Below are 13,998 nucleotides of genomic sequence, written 5' to 3' on the forward strand. Positions count from 1 at the left end.
AATAAAATGTCTTGTCCTCTAACTTGTGTGTCTATGCATGTTTGTCCAAAATATTCTTGTTCATTTTAAAAGGGTCCTGGAATGGACATGCGCCCTGTTACAGTGCCCATGCAAGCTGCGATTTTACTTCCTGATATAAGAGAGAGGGGATTTAACCAGTTAAATTAAAGCCATGTTTCAATTGAGTCTGGTAGGCGTCTTTTGTCTTTTTAGGAGTTTTTTTCTCTGAACTATAAAACTGGCAGTTGTCCTCTGTCATAATCCAATCTTATAATGTTATGCTTTCCAAGCGTAACATCTGGCCCCGAGTTGGAACCGCTGGAGTTAGCTGAGGTTGGATACAATACCCAGAGCGTCTATGACTTCTCAGGGATCTGATGTATTGTGTCGACCAAAGCAATTCTATATTTGCTTTCTTTGACATCTTTTCAGTAATTGTAATCTTTGAGAGGAACCAGATACCAGATAACATAAAGTATATTGTCATGATTCATAACCTGAGGGCTGAAGCATAACAGACAGGTTTGAGAAGGTAATTTCTGGGAGATGGGTTGTTTCTGGGACTGGCCCATGAAAAGCATTACACATTGGACTGTCTTCTTCCCTATTTGCCAGTAGCTGGACCAGCAAAAGATAGCATGTTGTCCACATGCTGGAGTTATTGACTTCTTCACTGGCTTCATTTATCTGATTAGGAAGTGCGTCAGCTGGCCTGTTTTTTGTGAGTTTTATGGTGTGTTTGAATGATCAGTTTTGGAGATTTAGGAGAATTCTATCATCATCCTCCCCTTGCACGCCTCCCTTATTTTCATCTACCTCTGAGGCATAGCTGTACCCCATTAGACAAACAGAGCACTATGGTGGCAGGCTGACACAAATGTAACACAACTGCTTTATCTGTGCAGCGTTGGACTCCTTACCAGAATAAAATGGGCAGATGCAATGTTCTCCCACACTTGAGACAGCACTGCAGAGCTGGAGAGGGTTGAGTTCAATAGAAAAGGGTTGTGGGTAAAAATCCACACACATCCTATTGAATATCAGACACAGTTGCACTGTGTGTACAGTGTGCACCGTGTGTATTGTGTGGACTGTGCACTGTGTGTAGACCTGTTGAGTTCACTTGTCACCACTGCTGGTAACATCACTCTTTCCCATGTCCTACGGATTGCTTTCATATAAGACATACAAATATATTTTCAATTCTGTCCTCATTGTTTGTAGCACACCATGTATTGTATTGCTTTTCACATCCGAGGGAAGCAGTATTTAATACCTTTTTGGGTAGATTCAGAGTTAAAGGTCCAAATGAAACCCATACTTGTGAGGTTTCAGCCTCCAAGCAGCAGATCCTCATAAACTGGCATGACAGTCTGATGCTTGCTTGAGGGAAGAATTTTAGTTGCTTATCACCTGAGGCAATGCCCTTACACCCGAGTAAACCCAATTTTTATTTTGCATTTATAATGTATAAATGCAAAAATATACACAGCAATCAGACCGAGGGGTGTTGAAGAGGTAAAAAACATGTCGATTGAAGACAAAGTCCAATGACCTTTTATGGACAGCACCCAGACAATGTGCACATCAATGTAGCAAAAATACTAAAGTGTATGAAGAATGCTTTATGAATTAACTGGTTCAGTCTTCTCCTCCTCAGTTCCTGTGGAATTTTCATTTTAAGGAGTTGTAAAGGGATAAGGTTCATTTGCATGAAGTTTCTTTTTGGTTAAAAAAGTATTGCCAGCTCAAGCCACTAAACCAGCTGAGAAAATTATTGCCAGCTGTTGCTTTTTAGCATCTTGAAAGTATATATGCCACTCAATGCAACCCAGGGGTCTGTATTCTGTTGGGCTGGGACAAAGCCGTTATGCATTGGAGGATGGAGAGACCAAGATTGAAAGAGAAGAAGAACGGAAAAGTCTCCTGAGACGGGAAAGGCAGAGAGACGATGTGAGATATGCGAGAGGAAAAAAATTTCAGCAGGTATAGCTGGTGGTCAAAAAGAAGAATGTAAGCTAGGAGCACAGGGAGGTGACTTTGTGGCTTTGTGGAGAATGCCGGCCCTTTAAGCTGAGAAGCAGTCAGTCCCAGAAAGCCATTCATGCTCACAGCAGGAAGGCAAAGAGTGATTGATGGGGCCCTTGAGGGATCGATCCTTCCAATCGATCTGGCTGGCAATAAATACTGCAGAAGACTCTGTGGCAGCACTGAGCATGTTCAGTACAGACCTACGCTTCAGGGATCCCCTGGCCATTTCACAGAGAGCACAGACACACCCTCCAGCTGATCCAATAAACTACACTTCCGTTGCAGCGAATTTTGCTTCGCTCTCATTCAGGTTGTATGGGGGCGAAATTTGCTCTGATTTCGCCCCCATACAACCTGAATGAGAGAGAAGCAAAATTTGCTGCAATGGAATCGTAGGGTTAGAGATTGCTGACATCACTCCCAACCTAGGGAGTGAGAGTGAATGAGAGAGAGAGATGGCCATTTAAAAGGGCTGGCACAGGTAAAGCTAGCTAGCCAGGAAGAGTCCTCTGTGATCACTGAAAAACAAGAGAGGCTGACACAGACATTCACTTTTCCCTACACTGTCATAAATACAGGCAATGGAATCATTAAAGAAGGTAACAGCTGTCCTCTCAAGCATGACAAGCAGAAAATGACAGTCACGCTAGGAGAGGGGCCCCCAGCCCTAGTGTGAAGCCACATGTCACAAGCCGCGGCACACACAGTGTGCTCTCTGTATCACTAACATGGAATGGACAAAAGTGATTAAGTGAATTACTGTTATGGTAACTTTTTGTTGGTGAATATTGCTTATCTTTCTTCTCTAAAATACATTATAATTGTGTAACCGGCAGTTAGCCTTTTGCCTCTCACGATTTGTTCTCCTTGCAGCCACCGTATATTTCTTCCCTTCTCAACCACGCCCCTCAAAGTAGCACTCGAGTGGGTAACCATTTCATCAGGTATGACAGTTCAAGTGCCCTGGTTCCTTGCTTTCCTGTTCGAATTGCGACCGATGCTTAAAGGTATGTGCTCCCTGTTTGGTTTTTATCGCCTTTAGATCGCTCCCGTTGCTCACTCGTGTGTCTAAATTTGAACTGTTTGGTAACAGGTGTTTGCTGGTCTACAAACGCTTCCTGTTGGTGTGCTTTCCACCGAAGGTATCTGCGTTTTATTCAGTCTCTTGCACTCGTAGCTTAGTTCAAATCCATGTTACAATCGAGTGATTTTGTATTTTAAATGTGTGTGCATATATAACAGCGATGTTTTAACTTAGGTCTGTGCTTGGGAGACTCCGAGTGAGCACAATCTCGCTCACGTTAATCGGAAAACACGTAGAGGTAAAATTAAACTATGCTTGCCTTTTCCTGTATGTATAGCTCTTGGCAGTTGGGAGTAATATGTGTGTTTTGTACTCATATATTACCCATATGTAAGGTACAATGCTGTCACTGCTGCTTTGTCTCCTATAAATTTAGCTTAGCTTTTGCCTTGCTTGGTTTTTTTATACACATGGCCTGAATTTGTGTGTTGACTGGCCACCTTTTGGTGTGGTTTTTAATTGGGGACGGACCATTGGCAGGGTACTGGCTGCCCCAGTGTTTTCTTCCTTTGTCTTGTTGTTTTTAATGTGACTTGGCCAGTATTCACATTTATGAAGTTTATATTCAGTCCTTGACCAGCTGGTTGGGGCTCTAATTATTCTCCCCTCTTTTCCCCCTTCCATAGAGTTAACAGGGAGTGTTGCAGCTGTTCTGCGGGGCAGGACGCTGGATCTGGGTCCCTTCCTTCGCTCACTGCATGCGGTGCTTGTAGCGGTAAAGTGCACTTTTTACTGTGGTCACTTTTTGCAGTACGTGTTTGTATATGCGTGTGTGTGTAAGCAGGCACGAGGTTTAAGGGCACGCGTGGTGTATCAGTCTCTCTTCTCTCCCAGCAAAGGTAACCTCCCCAGCAGTCAGCCTACTCATCCCTTGCCATTTTCATTCCCTTTATTGTCTGGCAGCCATTACCCTTTCCTCTTGTACCATTGCTCGTCCCCCATTACATTCTAACTTGGTTTTACAAAGTTTGTGGAGATAAACTGCAGACTTCTATTTTAATGAATTTATTTGTTAATAAAATTGTGTATCCAAACGGAAGTACTTTGTCTTTGTCGTCACTTCTAACTTACCTGCGGGTGAGAACCCTCTTGTCTTAGCGCAAGATTTTCGGGGTCTAAACTGAAAGCATTTCTTGGGGTGAAAGTCCCCAGCTGGCATAGTCGAGTACCCTAGAGCCAAGACCTTTACTATACGTCCTCCAGGTCACAATTGTGTTTACCTATATCTGTGTATATGAATGTTCATGTACAGTACTTGTACTAGCCTGTGGCTGTTGGTAGTGGGGGCTGAACCACCAACTGGTTTACCATCTACACACTGTGTCTGTGTGTCTGAGACTCTCTTGGTACCTAAAACCTTTCTCGTTGTCACTGCTGTGTTAGGGGCTCCGGTCACTCTGAAGGAACTAATTTCAGGAGTCCCCTCTGTGTGGCAAAATGCATGGATCACCCCACTTGTTAACATAGCATGAGGTCTCTGTGAAACCTCATGCTATGTTAAAATCCTTGATTTACAATAAAACAAATAATTCACTGAATAATCGACATCAATCGCATAAATGATTATGCTCGCGAAACACCGCAGATTGTCTGTAGTTTGTGTGCTTGCGAAAGCTACCACATGAGATTTTTTAATTAACAAGGATGGCATTTATCGATTTAAATGACATTATATGCTCATGACACATCACAGCTTTTGTGAGGTCTGTGTTCTAAACGTTATTGTTCATTGCACTCAATCTAACCTAAAAGTTTATTCTCAGTAATTTAAATCGATTTAACTAAATTGAGCTCCGTTCTGTAATTTGAATTTTGTAACGCAAGAAAGCTATAATGTGATACATTTAAGAGAAAGCTTTGGGATTAGTTGCCACTTAATTATTCAAACTGCCATCCTTGTTAATTAAGCAATCTCATGCTGTAGCTTTCGCAATAGCACACAAATTTTAGACAATCTGCAGTGTTTCGCGACCATAGTGTTTCACTAGCTTGCAGCCACCACTGCAAGCTAGCGGGAACAAAAAACAACAATAAAAAAACAAGAGAACAGTGCTTTAAAAAAACAAACTTGTTCACTCCACTTTATACAATGTTAGCCTTTTGTGAAGCCAAATGTTAAGTGACAGTGGTAGGTGAGTCAATGGCAATGTTAAAAAGTAGCATGCTAACATTAGCTACTGTTACTGTTCGTGCCGCTCTCGAACCAGTTTTCCTGGCCGAGAGCCGGTTCTTTGCTTGGCCAAACGCGAAGAACTAGTTCGAGATTAGGCACCAGCTCCAAACCGGCCCTCGAAATGCCTTGGTGGAAAACGGGCATCAGAGACAGACTTTTATGCAGACATCTATAAAATAAAACTGGATGTATTTATACTGAATTTTAACAGGGTTTCTTCATAACATAGGCACCTGTATCATTTCTAGTTTATATATCACAGAGTGAAATTTCAAGGGAATTTAATTTGTAAAATTTTAATCAGTACATGGAAAGCTATGGAATTCCATACCATTATTCCTGATAACCGCTGTCCATGATTTCTTTTAAACACCAGCTGAAATACTCAAAATATTGTTTTAATTCACCAGGTCCTAACCAGTCTTGCAATCATAACTTGATTTATGGAAAAACATCTGCTTTAAACACTAATTTAACATTCCTGTACATATAAATAAAAGGAATGAATGAATGAACTCTTAAACACAAACCAAACATGCAACCGTTAACTGTCGGACGTTTGTTGTTGATGTTGCATTGTTGATTCTATGATATGCGTTTTATTGAGAGCTGGGAGGACCTAAGGGGGTGGGACAGTGCTACTTGGTTTATTTACATGTTCATTTGCACTTTTATGTAAGTGACTATATTAACTTGGGATATTGTATTATTGCTAGATAAGTGTATCCATCCAATTTAAATAATACAATATGTTCTGTTGCGATGGAAGTCGCTCTGGAGAAGAGCGTCTGCTAAATGCATGTAATGCTATGGCTTGATGAACTGATTTGATGTCCTGTTTTATACAGAATGTATTATCTTGATGCATTGTTTTATTTATGTGCTACAGATGGAAATTAGCTTGAAGCCATATGTGGGGCAATATCATCATTGCACTTTTTCCCTAATGAATGAATGAATTAATGAATGAATGAATGAATGAAAAACATAGACATAAAACAGCTCAAAATAAAATTAAAATGATAGAATCCCCCAAAGGCAGTGTGAAGCCATACAAACTAAACAGAATAAACAGATGTATTAGTTCTCAGAAAGACTTATAGTTTATGTAACAGAATCATAAATCCCCTTGTATGCACTTAAACACACAGAGAGGCCCCAAATAACAAGTTCCTGAAATGCCTAAAGCAGAGTGCAATGAAGAGTCCCCTCAGTCAGCTGGTCCTGAGGTCCACAGTACTGATGCCTACTAACACCAAACAGCCTCACCACAGCACAACAGCAACTAATACAATTAGAGTGAAGCAGATTAAAAACGGTTGTTAGTAAACGGTAATTAGTTATTGGGAGGTCCAAACAAAAGCATGATGCGAATGGCATGCTATTTAGCCCTAAAAAGAGATCATGGCAGACTATCTAGCCATGGTATAAAAAAAAAAAAAAAAAAAACATTAAAACTATGAAAACCATCAACCACAGAGACACTTCCTAGTCACAGAGATACAGCCTGGCCATAGAGACAGGCCGCCTCAGACATAGCTGCCGATAGAGGAAAGGTTGTGCAGGATCTACATTGTATTCATCTAATTATCCACAGGAACTGTCCCAGGGCAAAGTGTCACTACAGGGTAAAGTGCTATTACCATACCAAGGCAGATGACACCAAATCATCTGCGGGAACTGACCTAGTGTAAAGTGCCATTACATACCAAGGCAGGCGACACCAAATAGTCTGCGGGAGCCTGCAAGGCGTCACCACCATATTGGGACAAGGTCACACATTACGGGAAAATACTAGAACAAAGGGTCATTAACACATCAATGCCTGTAGTCTACTGCCTCTGTCTAAACCCAATTAACAACTGTTGAGTGTGTGGCGTAAAAATGGCATTAAATTATGTTAGTTTATCTGTTAGAGACAGACTGACTGACTAACTGACAGCCAGGGGGTGGGAAAGAGAGAGATATTGTTAAGTATTCCTTTGTTAGTGACACAATCCTCAGTGGAGGTATAAACTGGGATCCACTCAGTCAGCAAGACTGTACTACATCAGAAAACATCTGGCTTAAAACCTGAAATCGAAGTTATATAAAAACACACTGCAGGTACAGAGGAAGGCCCTTAATAATGCATGTAGAGCTGAATCAGGCAGATGTACAATTCCAAAACAGGGAATGGCACTGCATTTTATCAAACATCTAAAAATAAGTCCAACAGACTCTTTATGGTGCAAAGCTCTCCAAACCCTCAGAAAAGTACCCCTCAAACAGGTGATCTGCAATGTCATTAGGCTACCACAACTTCACAACTGCTGATTAGAAAGAATGAAGTTTTGAAAAAATGAAAAGCTTCCTGGAAAATGTCCTAGAGCAATGGAGTAAAGAACATACTCCAGATAATATTTATATTGGATTTTTATACTTTGAGCAGCAAAAACTGGGTTATAACAACCTATGGTAATCCAAGTTACTATGTTTAACAATCACATAAAAAAAACAAAAGAAAAACAAACCAAAAACAGCTCATTTCAAACAGAAATATAAAAGCCCTTTAGTCCCACCCAGGCAATGGTCCAATTTATGAAAATCCTTGCAATAAAATAGCTGAATTTCTAGCGTCCAAATAATTTAGGAATGGCTGCCATACCTTATAGAAGTGATGTGTTCTGCAGTGAGTGTAGCAAAGGGGTGAGTCACACATGTTAGATATCGTATAGTAACGTATAGTAACGTATAGTATCTACGTTCCAATCGTCTGACCAGCGACCATGTCCTCAGTGTTTTGAGTGTGATAGGGTTGCGGCACTCCTCCCTGACAGATCTAGGGTTTTTAAAAAACAAGTTTTCCGATGCATGTTTTTACGGATGTCTCAATGTCTTCCCATATTGAAGGGATATCGTCCCTTACGCAGTCAAAGATATACCACAAGTGTGTACACCGTTGGTACATTGTAATATTAGGCAGACCCAAACCCCATTTATTTTCAGGTTGTTGCAGAATGGTGATTTTAAATCTGGGCTGTCTTTTGCTCCAAATAAAAGTGCTCAACCATTAGAATCTTTATCACTTTACTTGAAAATATAACAGGAATCATCTGTATAGGATAGAGTAGTCTGAGGAGTAAATTCATCTCAACTAAAGATATATGGCCTAGATAACCTTAATTGTTATTGGTTCCTGAACAGAGAGCGCAAAGAGATTACTAGCTTTTTCTGACTACTGACAGAATTCCATACTCATCACTGTCAGAGATACAGTACAGTGAGTGATCTTTACGAAGTACAGGCCCTGTTCACACCTGGTATTAACATGCGTCTTAGGTGATCCGTGTGAGCGCAGCCAGGACGCATTGAGATCCAATCACATTCGGAGGTGGTCTGGGCCGCATATGGCCACATTCTTTTCACAGTGTGAACGCGAATGTGTCCTGGGCCACACTGAAGGACCGCCTACTCAACTGACGTCCTCTGCGTAAGTGGATGTACATACTCATTCGCGCGCCAACGTTTTTAGCGCCTATGCTAAAACCGGTGCGATTAGTACACGAGATTGGAAAAATTGTAGCTAATTTTAGTTTTGAGGAAACAGCGATTTACCGTTAAAAAATATAGCAAATGCTTTCTGAAAACTATGAGAAGCTTAATAACACTAATGAAAATATAACGAACCATGTAACGTAGCCTAATGCGCTACACAGCCTGAAAAATAAGTTACGTACAATAAGTTACGTTTTAAAGTGCGGCAACAGCAACTAGAGTTCGCAAGCTACCTCAAATGCTTCCAAGCCCCAAAGGTGTAATGCAATATATTACATGGAAAAATGGTATTATGAATATTAGGTGAACTGTTGTAGTTCTACAAATAAATGTTAGCTGCGATCAATGATCACTAAATTTGTCTCGGTTATCTCTTGTTAGAAACTTCCTTCTGTCAAAAAATCAAAACCGAAATCCTAGGAGTATGGTCGTTATCTCACTTCCTCTCCATTAATGTCCATTATAAGGAAAAAGCTTAACGTGGCTTAATGTCCCAAAACCAGCGATCAGTGATCACCAAATTTGTCTGGCATCTCTCATGTCATAAACACTATCTCCTATCAAAAAAGCATCCATACTCATAGGATTTCGGTTTTGATTTTTTTGACAGGTGAAAGTGTTTATGACAAGAGAGGTCCGAGAGAAATTTGGTGATCATTGTTTTGGAACATTAAGCCACGTTAAGCCTTTTAGAATGTCCCTTCTTCCATAACAAGCACGCTTCGATTTTAGAAAAGTAGCCTAATTCATAAATGTATTCACAATACTAGCAAACCAGCAAACACACTTTGATATTAAACTACATTATGAAACATTTTCATTACAGGGAATAACGTAAGAAACTGTTTGAAGGTGCATCGTATTAGTTGCCCTATACGCTGTAATTGTACAAATCTGATAGTACTGTGTCCTCAAACAGACCTTGCGCTGAGAACTGTCTCATTGTGGAACTGTACACATCCTGTCCCTGTACTGTCGCTATACTTACTGTATGCACTTTTGTAAGTCGCTTTGGATAAAAGCGTCTGCTAGATAAATAAATATAAATGTAAATGAAACATAATATCTTGCTTAGCCTATTCAATTCAATACTGGCAAGGTGCCAGACAAATACGGTGAAGTTCAAAATGTTCTAATCTAGCGTTTCTCCTTTTTCCAACGATAAACAGAATTTAACAAAAGATCAGCTGCAGCTGAGTTAAGGGTATTTAGTTTCAGTGATGAACGGAATCTAACTTGCTAGTCATCTAGGTTTTCATTTACAGATACAACACGCATTATTTCATAGTGACAGTCATAACAAGATTAGTTCAAACAGACCTTTAAATGATGCGTAAACTTAGATTTGCAAATGGAAATGATGTGCGTGTTTATTTGCATATAGAGTGGGGAAGTGAAATCCGATCACAAGTGGTCACTCGAGACGCATGTGGAGACGCATTTTAATGCCAAGTGTGAACAGACGTAGTTAGTAACTGTCCACTTGTGATCACACAAGACGCATGTTAATGCCAGGTGTGAACAGGGCCTAAGTAATCACACCCTAGCAACTGAAAATGGCTGAAACATAAAGTTACAGTTACCAAAAGACTGTATACTGCTGTGGTCACTACAGAGGTAGACAAATATTCAAAAATAAGAAAAATACATTTGCTCTCAAATTAGGACTGATTTAAATTTCATAAAGTGCAATGAAAACCAAACAGGTGAAAGTTCTGTTAGAAGAATGACCAACGGCCCCACAAACGGCAAAGTATATCTCAGTCTGCCATGCCCTGGGGCACTGCCAAATAATATACATGGTTAGATGGCCATACATTTTACTTTTTACGTTTTACAGGCTTATAGTAAGAGATTATTACACATTTGTCCATCATTTTATTATTAAATGTTTAATCTGTGTACAGAGTCATTGGTTTAAAGTTTAAATGCATATTTGTTACATACAACTAGTTTCTTTTTGTACTGTGTACTGTGCTTTGGCAAGAATTATTTAATGTGTTTCATGCCAATAAGATTATTGAATTTGACTGATAGGGGAGAAAAAGAGAGAGAGAGTACAATAGAGAGGGAGAGAAAGAGAGAGACAGAAAGGGTGCCAGAGTCTCATCTGACCTGAGCCCCATTCATGAAAGCCACTGGGGCTGGAAGGTCACTCCTCCAGGGTAACACAATCCTAAGCAGCCTGCGTCACTCTGGTCCCTCCATGTCCCAGTGACGTCTCTCAGGCCACCTCGCAACGCCTGGGCCCGGCGGGGACACTCCGTGAATAGGTATTGTTGCAGGGTGACAGTCAATCAAGTGGGATTCCAGACATATGGGTTATGGGTTATGGAGAAAACATGCCACAGCCACCTTCCGCACAACAAAATCAGGGATGCCCTCAGGAGAACACTACTTTACTTTACAATGGCAACACAGAAATCAAATTACGGATTTAAATTAATGCTGAAGAATCACAAAAAATACCAATAAGGAAAGAAAAAGAGCCACAGAAAATGTTTAGTTGAACAAGTACAGGACCACTCAATAGCCCTTAGGTAGCTCTTTTATGCATGCTTTTATGCATAAAACACTTTTTCTGAGGCTTATGTACTCACAGAACCACCTACAGTGTCCTTTGAAATATCTGTACCTAACTCACAATGCTTCTCTTTGCCTCTTTCTACAGCTACATAGAAACTGAAGCAGTGCAGCTTAAGTACCCCTGTCAAGGTAACCCCAGCTCAACACCTCTTGGGACTTGACTGTTGACCTGTGGTCATAGGTCCAGTTCCATATGCACTCCTTCACATTACTACCTCTCTCTCACAAGGACGGAGGGGTTGCTGGTCAATTGACCAGCGACAATTAAAGAACCTACGCCAGTGGCAGTTGTGTACAGTGGGGTGGGTTGGAGATCTGAAGAAGGGAGATGTTCAACACAGGGCTTTTTTTTGTTATTACAGTTATTCTGAATTGCTAAAACACTAAACCCCATTCTCTGAACCAAATGCTCAGTGGCTTGAACCCATTTATTGAATTGATCACTCTTTACTCTTTTTGCAAAACTCTAAACACATTCTCACTCACTAAAACACATTTTGCACCGTGTGACGCACTTGTGATGCATAATGTTAACCACAGGTGGCAGAAGTTAAACACAGTTACAGCACAGATGACATAGCTTACACACAACGACTCAAAATTGTTCACACTTTTTGCTAATGATGTGATGAAACCAATATAAGCCAGTTCAGAATGCACAGGCGGCAGAGGTGAGTTGAAGGTTGATGCCAACAGTGGATGGAAACAATCTGAGAGGCAGAGGAGGAAGAGTGCGTGTAAAAGGTGGTGTATGAGGAAGAAGAGGAGGAGGACGAGGAAGACCAAGATCAAGAACAGTAATTTCAGATGAAATTTGAGCAACTGTGTCAGACCATGTTCATGTTCTTGGAATGACAATGAGGGAAGCAGGACAAAGAGTACAACCCAATCTCAGCAGATTCTCTGTGGCCACCATAATCAGGGGATTCAGAGAAGAGAACAGGTAATTTGTCTTTTTTGGTCATTGAAAGTTTACTGTATACAGATGTTTCAGTACATCACTTTGCCAATATAAAGGAGACTGGGGGGAAAGTCCATCACTGTTTTTACTGCATGTATATTTTTGTAACTGCATGTTCCCCTTTTGTAGAATTGCAAGACTGCCACGTGCGGGTGGAAGGACTCTTGTGCTCTCCCAACAGCGAGAGGCTCTCATTGTTGACATGGTCCTTCAAAACAATGCCATTAGATTGTGTGAAATACAGCACTGAGTTGTTGAAGACAATGCAAATTTTGAAGGAATCAACAGTGTCAGCCTTTCCACCAATGACCGTGTCCTCCAACGCTATACTTTGTGCAGCCTTAAGTAATTGTGGGGTTCTCCACCGTCATGTCACCTTGGGGCAATATAACACCCAACATCTTCTTACATTTCTGGGTGGTCTTTGGGATGTCTTGAGCAGCAGGATCATGAGCAGGCAGAGCATCCTGTCTATGTCATAGTTTGGGACAACATCAGTTTTCACCATGGAGTCTTAATATGGGAGCGGTTCAACATCAACCAGCAATTTATAAATGTTTGCCTTCCACCATACTCCCATTTCCTTAACCCAATAGAAGAGTTTTTCTCTGCATGGCGGTGGAAGGTATATGACCGAAAACCCTGTACCATGGAAAATCTCCTACAGGCCATGGAATTAGCCTATGGTGACACAGGTGTGGAGTCTTGCCAAGGCTGGATCCGGCACACCAGAGGGTTTTTCCCCCATTCCCTGGCTAGGGAGAACGTTGCCTGTGATGTAGATGAAGTCCTCTGGCCTGACCCAGCACAAAGACGTGACGCTGAGGCCGAATGGATCACTTGTTGATTTTGATTTTGCGGTTACCTTTACAGTGTACTGTAATGTGCTTTTCATTTACATTTTGTCTTTGTCCTTTGGCCTTTTGCAGTACTGTATTTTTACTGTATGCAAGTGCTGAATCCACAGACATTCAATACTGTATTGCTTGAAGTACTTACAGTATGCAATATCTAAACTGTGTTACTGAGTTGTGATTTTTTTTTTTTGGAAAACACAAAATGCATTGTGTTATGAACAATAAACATTTTTTTCTGGAGCTACATGCCCTGAACATTGTGTTTTCCATTTTTTGATGTAGTGTGTAATGAATGCTCAGTAGTGTTTTTATTTTGACTGGCTTTGTGTATGATCTGAAAACATTGTTTGATTTTTAGCACAGATAAAACTGTTTTGAGCCCATTGTTTGATTTTGCAAGAAGAGTCAGAGGTTTTGTGAATGTAGTTTGAAAATTGGGTTTTGTGCTTAAAGTTTTGAGAAAAGGGTAGAAGGTTTCAAGAAATGTGTCTTAGCAATTGTGAAAAACTGTAATCAGCTCATTTCCTCTGACAATGACACGTAGGATTGTTGGGGGGGACATACACACATCTCACACTCAGAAACATACACACATCTCACACTCTTACTCAGCAGATCATGGCTAACTTGCCTGTTGGGTGGTGGATCCGATGCCAGGCTAGGTGTAAAATATGATTCACTCCCTCCCTGCACTTTTAGAACGATCATTTTCAAACCTGATAAACCAGTGTTGGGCGGTAGAAGTGGCATTCCTGTGAAAACAGTCCGA

The 13,998-nt window shown here is 40.8% G+C and overlaps 1 long non-coding RNA gene across 1 annotated transcript; it reads left to right on the plus strand.

Annotated features, from left to right (window-relative positions):
• The first annotated feature begins 3,294 nt into the window (after positions 1 to 3,294).
• Positions 3,295 to 13,173, plus strand: LOC118788702. Its single transcript, XR_005005426.1, has 4 exons — positions 3,295 to 3,353; positions 3,742 to 3,830; positions 11,497 to 12,354; positions 12,502 to 13,173. It is a non-coding gene; the product is annotated as an uncharacterized LOC118788702 (long non-coding RNA).
• Positions 13,174 to 13,998: the final 825 nt, after the last annotated feature.

The sequence above is a fragment of the Megalops cyprinoides genome, chromosome 14, assembly GCF_013368585.1.
Source record: "Megalops cyprinoides isolate fMegCyp1 chromosome 14, fMegCyp1.pri, whole genome shotgun sequence".
Taxonomy (NCBI): Eukaryota; Metazoa; Chordata; class Actinopteri; order Elopiformes; family Megalopidae; genus Megalops; species Megalops cyprinoides.